Here is a 7,355-nt window from a genome sequence, read left to right as displayed (position 1 = left end):
TAGTCTACATTCTTTTTTTTTTTTAGATTTTATTTACTTATTTGACAGAGAGCAAGAGAGGGAACACAAGCAGGGGGAGTGGGAGAGGGAGAAGCAGGCCTCCCACAGAGCAGGGAGCCCGATGCAGGGCTCGATCCCAGGACCCTGGGACCATGACCTGAGCCGAAGGCAGCCACTTAACGACTGAGCCACCCAGGTGCCCCCTTAGTCTACATTCCTTTTGACTGAAGGCAAGCCCTGAAACAAGGATTTAGGGTCATGCCACTTATTTGGGAGGTGATGTGAGAAGGGGGAAGGGGGACGGCGGTGGGAAAGGAAGCCAGGTAAGGGGTACCAGTGAGTAGACTGGTGCTGTGCACAACTAAAGTCAGTCCCATGGAGAGACAAGAAAGTGGGGTTCCTCGCCACCAATTCCCACCCCCTGCTGGTTGGGGACTGCTCCTTGGAGTGAATTCCCTGGCAATTTTGACTCCTCCCAAGACTGTGCAGTCAGAGACCCAGGATGCATCTGCTTTGGGGGAACTATCTGTTGGTGACCTTAGGGTAATGGAGGGGATGCCAGTGGGACACCAACAGCTTTTCTGCAGACACTAAACCAAAAGCATCTCACTGTTGAAAGTCATAACAAATAACCATCCATTCATTCAACAAGTATTGGTTGTTAGGCACTGTTCTAGGTGCTTGGGTACATCCATGAACAAAAGGGACATGGATCCCAATAGGAGAAGGAAACACGTAATATATGTAATAAATACACGAATTACACATAGTGTTACAGAATAATATTCACAATAAATATGTAAACTGTACAGTGTTGGAGGAGGGTAAAGGGGACTGGGGGTGTCAGGTTCTGTGAGGAAAGGTTATAGTTTTAAATGGGGAGATGGGGAAAGCCTCTTGAGAAAAGATTTAAAGGAGGTGATAGGAGGAGCCATGGAGAGATATGGCAGGAGAGAACTCAAGGCCAAGAGAACAAACTCCTTGAGGTGGAAATATGGGCAGGTCTGATGCATTCCTGGAGTAGGGAGTAATGCCTGGAGCAGAGAGAACAGGAGAGAAAGTAGGAGGACATGCGCTCAGAGGTCAGAGGTGGTAGAGGTCAGAACATGGCTTTGGCTTTTATTGCAAGGCCAACAAGAGACATTTCTGAAAGAGGGTCAGACAGGATCTGCTCTCATTCTGACAGGATCACTCTGACTAGTGAGTGTGTGGAGAACAAGTGGCGTGTATCAGTTCCTTGTACCACAGAACAAATAACCACAAAACCACTACATTACCAACAGCTTAAAACAATGTAAGTTTATTGTGTCAGTTTCCTGGGTCAGTAGTCCAGTTATGGGTTAGCTGGGTCTTCTGCTTAGGGTCCCACCAGGCTGAAAGCAAGGTGTCATTCGGGGTTATGATCTCATCTGAAGCTCTGGGTCCTCTCCCAGGCTCACTGGTTGTTGGCAGAGTTCATATCCTTGTGGTCGCAGAACTAAGATTCCATTTTCCTGCCAGCTATGGGCTGGGAAAGACTCTTGTCCTGGAGGCCACTCTCAAGTCCTTGCCATGTGATCCCCTCCACAGACAGTTAGCAACATGGCTGTTTGCTTCTTCAAGGTCAGAAGGGGAATCTCCCTTACACTTCAAATCTATTCCTTTGGGAAGGACTCGGTCCCTCTAAAGAGCTATTAGGTAAGAACCAACCGAGATATCCTTGAACATCAACTCAGTAACCTAATCACAGGCATGACATCCACCATATCTTCACATCCTGCTCACACTCAGGTGGGGAGTACACAGGGCCATCTTAGGATCTGTGTACCACAGGGGACAAAGATAGAAGCTGACAGTTCTGTTAGGAGGCTGTCATCAGAATCCAGGCAAGGGCAGATGGTGGCTTAAACACTGATTATAACAGTAGAGAGGATGAGAAGGCTTCAGAGTCTGGAGGTGTTTGGAGAGTAGAGTCCATTGGTTTCCTGTCAGGTTGACTGTTAGGTATGAAGGAAAAGAGAGGAGGCAAGGATGATGCCAAGGGTTTTAACCTGAGCTGAAGGTGGGAGGGAGTTGCCATCTGCTGGTGATAAAATCACCATCCAAGGGAGTCATGCCACTCTATGCCACATGCATGGTGTAAACCCCTAAGAAGCCAAAGGGAAAGTAAAGGTCAAGGAAGGCTTGGGGGGGGGGGGATGGGGACGCATTTTAAATAGGTCTGGAAATTACTGTGGTATTAGATAAGTGACGGGGAAGAGGGTGTTCCACAGGGAGCGGAGGAGGGCAGAGGGATGGGGAGGGGCAGGGAGGCACTAGCGGCATTCTGAGGGGCACGAGTACATCAGCGGGCTAGAAGGGAGGGTCGTGTGACTGAGCAGTATGGGAAGGTAGGCAGGGGCGAACCTTGGAGGAAGTTCAGCCTCAAGGTAAGGCCATGATACATGATAAAGAAATTTAGTTTGAGAGAAGGATATTCACAAGGGATGACGTAACGACCCCCGGCAGATGTTTACCGTGGAGCCACTGCATGAGTTTGCCACAGACTGGGGGCTTCAACAACCCAAATGGATTTCCTCACAGTTCAGGACCCTAGAAGTCCAAGATCAAGCTTATGAGCAGGCCTGGCTTCTTCTGAGGACTCTCTCCTCAGCTTGTAGATGGCGTCTTCTTCCTGTGTCTCCAGTCTTCCTTCCCTGTGAGTCAGTGTCTTTATCTCCACTGCTTCTAAGGACACCAGTCACACTGGATTAGGACCCACCCTGATGTCCTCGTTTTATCTTAATCATCTCTCTCAGACCCACCTGGTCTCCAAATACAGTCACCTTCTGAGGCGTTGGGGGTTAAAACTTCAACATACGGATTCTGAGGGGACACGATTCAGCCCACAACACCTACTATGTTTATGTAATTGTGTTCGGCATTCTAGACACTGGAGAACCAACTGCCCTTCCCTGTCTTCCCTTTCCTTGGCTGGAAGCACATATCCAGGAGGCCAGGGCTGGTGGGACAGGCTGTGCCGAGTTCACTGATGCTCACGGCAATCACTCTCTCTTCATCACTGAAAGCCACTGTGTTTCACAAGAGCCGGTACGAAGTTCATGGAGAGCCCAAATGAACCGACAAGTCATGTGTTTGGTGAGCAAAAAAAACCCCCAAAAAACAAAAAACTAGAGTGACCCTTTTGGGATTTTCAATCCTCTGCCTAACTCCCCAAAGCCACAGACCAACGTTCAAAAGGCAGGGGCCAGCAGAAACTGAGTCCTGCTCTCTTGATTACAAAAACCAACTAAATGGCTTTGTGCTTGGGTATTTTATATCTGTAATGTGAGTCCACATCGAGTGGGAGCACAAATAAAAATAAAAAATAGCCATTTTAGAAGGCAGATTCTGCTTACTCTGCAAGTTAATCCCCAGAGCTGCCATTTTCCTAGTAATCACAAAACCAGATTTCAGTTATATTTTTTTCTAAACACAATTGTCTTCATTTGAGCTTCTCAGAGAGAGTGTGCCCCTTCTGGGTTTTCACTCAACTTAGCAAGGGCAGCCAGCCGCATGCCCCTTACAGATGTGTACCCAATATTCCAGCATCACATTTACGAGGCTGAAGTGGCTCCAATGTATTCCAGGGTGCATATATTTAGCAGAAAAGTTCAGAAGCTGGCAACTCACATTTGTCCAAATTGATTCCACATCTGCCTTAAGTGAACCACTCTCTCTGATACAAGCATACTTGTTTGTTGTTGTTTTTTTTTTTCTCCCCTCACAAGTCAGTGTATGTGATTAGAGGTTGAAAATAAAGGGGTTGTTTTAGAAAAGAAACAAAACAAATTAAAGGTCAGCCTGGCATTCAGAATACTGCTGCCGGTTACTGTTCCTTCTTTGAAGGAAACTGAGTTAACTTTGCTAAGTTATAACACATTTCAACCCTAGCTCATTTGCTCACACTGCACAATCCTTTAGTGTGAAAATCTTGTTACAGTAAAAGTCTCAACCAACAGAAAAATCAGGAAACCTCATCTATCCAGAACCATGCAGAAACAAAAAGTGAATACCAAAAAAACCCTCGGGGCAGCCAAAATGTCACAAAGCCCTTGCAATTCATCCATACCAGAGCCTCCAAATCCACATTAAAAGCTTTTACTTTCATTTGATGCCAGATTCCAAAATTTTGGCTAACCGCTTTCCAATCTCACTGCGGCCTAGAAGCAACAAATCCGAGATGAAGCCGGAGGCTGCTCCTTACAGCTGCGAGGCAGGGCAGAGATAAGAAACACAGAAAGCCAGAAAGCTCACAAGCACAGCAGGTACACGCCTGACCCGCCCCGGCAGCCCCTCAGGCACATCTGTACAATAACAGTAAGTCCAAGTCATAAAGAGAGGCTGAACTGTGTTGAACAGCCTTTATATAAGGTGGAAATGACATGTGACGCACATTTCGGAAAAGTAATTAAAACATAAAATTGAGGGGCGCAGGGTAGGTAAGCATCGGACTCTTGTTTTCGACTCGGGTCACGATCTCAGGGTCATGAGACAGAGCCCCCATCAGGCTGCATGCTGAGTGTGGAGCCTGCTTAAGATTCTTCCTCTCCCTCCCTCTCCCTCTGCTCCTCCCTCTCTCTCTCTCTCTCTCTCTCAAAAACAAACAAAAAAACCCCAAAAAACAAAAAAACCCATAACTCTTTAAAATATAAAACTGAGATGCCCTAGTCAAAACTCTTTTGGTTGCATTTGACAAAAACCCAATTTAAAATGGTGCAAAAAGGGAACTTACTAATAACAGTATTTATTAATTCAGACATATCCTTGCTTCAGACACAAATGGATCCAGGAGGTAGAAACAACAGCATCAGGACCTGGCTTCTATCTCCTGCTGTTTCCTCCTCCAATGGTGTTAGTCTCAGACCAGCTCCAACCCCATGGTGGCAAGATGGCTGCCAACACCTCTAAATCTGGTGAAAAAGACACCTTCCTCTAGTCTGACCACACAAGCCAACAGGCAAGATTAACTCCAGCTAGACCTGATGAGGCTGGTTTGGGTCACATGCCCAGCCCAGATCCAATCCCAGGGGCCAGGAGTCTGCCCAACCTTCTGATTGGCCAAACGTGGACGGCGAGCCTACGACTCCTGGAGTGCGGGGTAAAGTCAGCTTCACCCAGAGCAGGGAGATAGAACGGGTGGAATGAGCCAACGGGGAGTAGGGGTGGGGGGTGGGGGGTGGGGTGAAGTGTTCCCATGAGAGAGAGAGAGTGAGGTGCTGGGTAAAGGGAGCAGTTAACGTCTACCAGGGGAGGTAAAACCTGTTAACTGTCTAGGAGATCCAGCGTGCCTCTTCCTTGAGGCTCTGGGTGTAATACTTTTTACATTCACACATGATTGTGAACTAGGACTTTCGTATTTGGAAAAATGACCACAACGATATAAACTGATTGTGACTCTAGAGTTTTCAGTTACACCACTGAACTTCCTTTTGCACCATTTCAGTTTGGTTTTTCTGTCACTTGCAACCAAAAGGGTCTGGACAAAGCATCCCCCCCCCCTTTTTTTTTGCATTTTATTTTAATTATGTATGGTCACACGGAGAACCCCAGGAAAAGGAGAGGGCCGCAGAGTGTTTTCCAACTGTCATGAGGAGTAGCGACCTCTTCTTTCTCCCCAGGGTGTTCAGAGGATCAGGGTTTGGGAAACACCACTTAGTGGAGGAGCGAAAGGCACCCTGCTGCTTCCCATCAGCTGGGAGAGCCTCAGGGAGGGTAAGCTAGCTGCCACTGCCCCGGAAGCCCTTCTCCAGGGAAGCTGGCAGCCGAGTTCCTGCCCCTCTTCAGGCGCATATTCGGTGGGATGCCCGGGCGGGCTCCCCAGGGGCTCCCCCACCATCTCACACACAGGCGTAGCCAGTGAGCTGTGCATTTCCCTACCGACAGGCAGAATCAACTGCAGAAGGCCTCAGGCACCAAGCAGGAGAGGTCTGTGAGTGAACTCCCCTGTCCACGGAGTCCCGCCAGGGGCTAAGACCAGGGTGTTCTCATCGGTTCTCTGCGTCAGAACAGAGAAGCCTCGGTCGGGCAACGAGCTCTCAGCTTGCTGAGCACATCGGACTTCCCCGCCTTGGACTGGTGTGGACCTGAGAACATCAGATTTACCCTCCAGCTCAGTGCTTTTCAACCTACCTGGGGCGAAGCTCAGCTTCTGTTTCTGAGTACCAATCCATCGCGGACCTGTAAAATACAGTAAGATTACTTTCATCAGAAATTTTTAAAAAGCAAAAAATACAAAATGCAAGCCCATTATTTTCAATCGGATTCAAAAGATAAAAACTCGTCTGTCACACTGCCATTAACCTAAGTGCTTATTCTTTGTATCTGAACTTAGCTCCCGTGGACAGGGAACAGGGTTGCCCTGCTCCGACCACCAGGGTGATTAGCCCTGCTCTGGGGCGAGCACGCTGGCTTTGTTTTAACGTTTTCAGACCACTTCCTGCTTCTAATGCTTCATGTTTATCAATTAAGTAGAACTTACCAGCTTGACATTCCAGGTGTCCCCCACACATGGTCCGAATCTGCCATTCCCTTCATCTGGTCCTCCCTCATTCTTTCAACTGATCACTCAGTCCATCCAAACCCTAATGAGCGCCTGCTCTGGGCCAAGCCCAGGCCGGTGGCACACAGGGCAGGCAAAGCCCACGGTTCGGTTGTCTCCCCACACACACCTGCACCGAGGCCCAACCAGCTCTCAAAGACGGGCTTAGTTTTGCTGAGTCCACACCTCTGTCACTCACTGCCTGTCTGAATCCCAGGCGTTTTTCATAGCTCTGTTGGAATGTCAGCTGCCCAGCCAGTGATAACAGCTCTCATTAATCTGGCCTCTGCTGGCCCAGGAATTTGCTGGGCACTTTATATACACTTTATATACTGAACAGCAGGGTTCTCTGCCAAGTTTCCTGATTCCACTTCTTATTCTTCTAAATCAGATTCAACTTCTTTTCCTTCTAGAGCCCATCTCTGCACCCTTTTTAAAAAAAAACCTTAAGTATGACGTACATTTAGAAAAGAATGTGAATTTATACAGCTCAGGGAAGTAGCCAAAAACTCGATACACCTATGGAACCTGCACCCAGATAAAAAAAATCAAGCCTATCAGCACCGTGAAGACGGCCTGTACCACTTCCCGGTTACTAACCCTCCCCCTTCCCAAGAGCAGCCACCGTCCTGACTTCTAACTGTATGGCTTAATTTACCGTTTTTATTCATCTAAATGGAATCTAAAAGTACTATTGCAACTGGCTTCGTTTATTCAGCATTATTTGTGGGATTCATTGTAGCGTTCATTCTAATTGCTGTATCGTATCCCATCATGTGAATATCTCACAGCTTAT

The 7,355-nt window shown here is 47.7% G+C and overlaps 1 long non-coding RNA gene across 1 annotated transcript; it reads right to left on the bottom strand.

Moving 5' to 3' along the window:
- Positions 1–1,278: 1,278 nt before the first annotated feature.
- Positions 1,279–7,065, bottom strand: LOC118534648 (uncharacterized). Its single transcript, XR_004916815.2, has 3 exons — positions 6,500–7,065; positions 6,151–6,198; positions 1,279–3,050 (listed from the first exon to the last, which is right to left on the bottom strand). It is a non-coding gene; the product is annotated as an uncharacterized LOC118534648 (long non-coding RNA).
- Positions 7,066–7,355: the final 290 nt, after the last annotated feature.

This window comes from Halichoerus grypus, chromosome 3 (assembly GCF_964656455.1).
Source record: "Halichoerus grypus chromosome 3, mHalGry1.hap1.1, whole genome shotgun sequence".
In the NCBI taxonomy this organism is placed as follows: Eukaryota; Metazoa; Chordata; class Mammalia; order Carnivora; family Phocidae; genus Halichoerus; species Halichoerus grypus.
The sequence above is the reverse complement of the archived record's forward strand: the minus strand, read 5'-3'. Positions and strand labels throughout refer to the sequence as shown.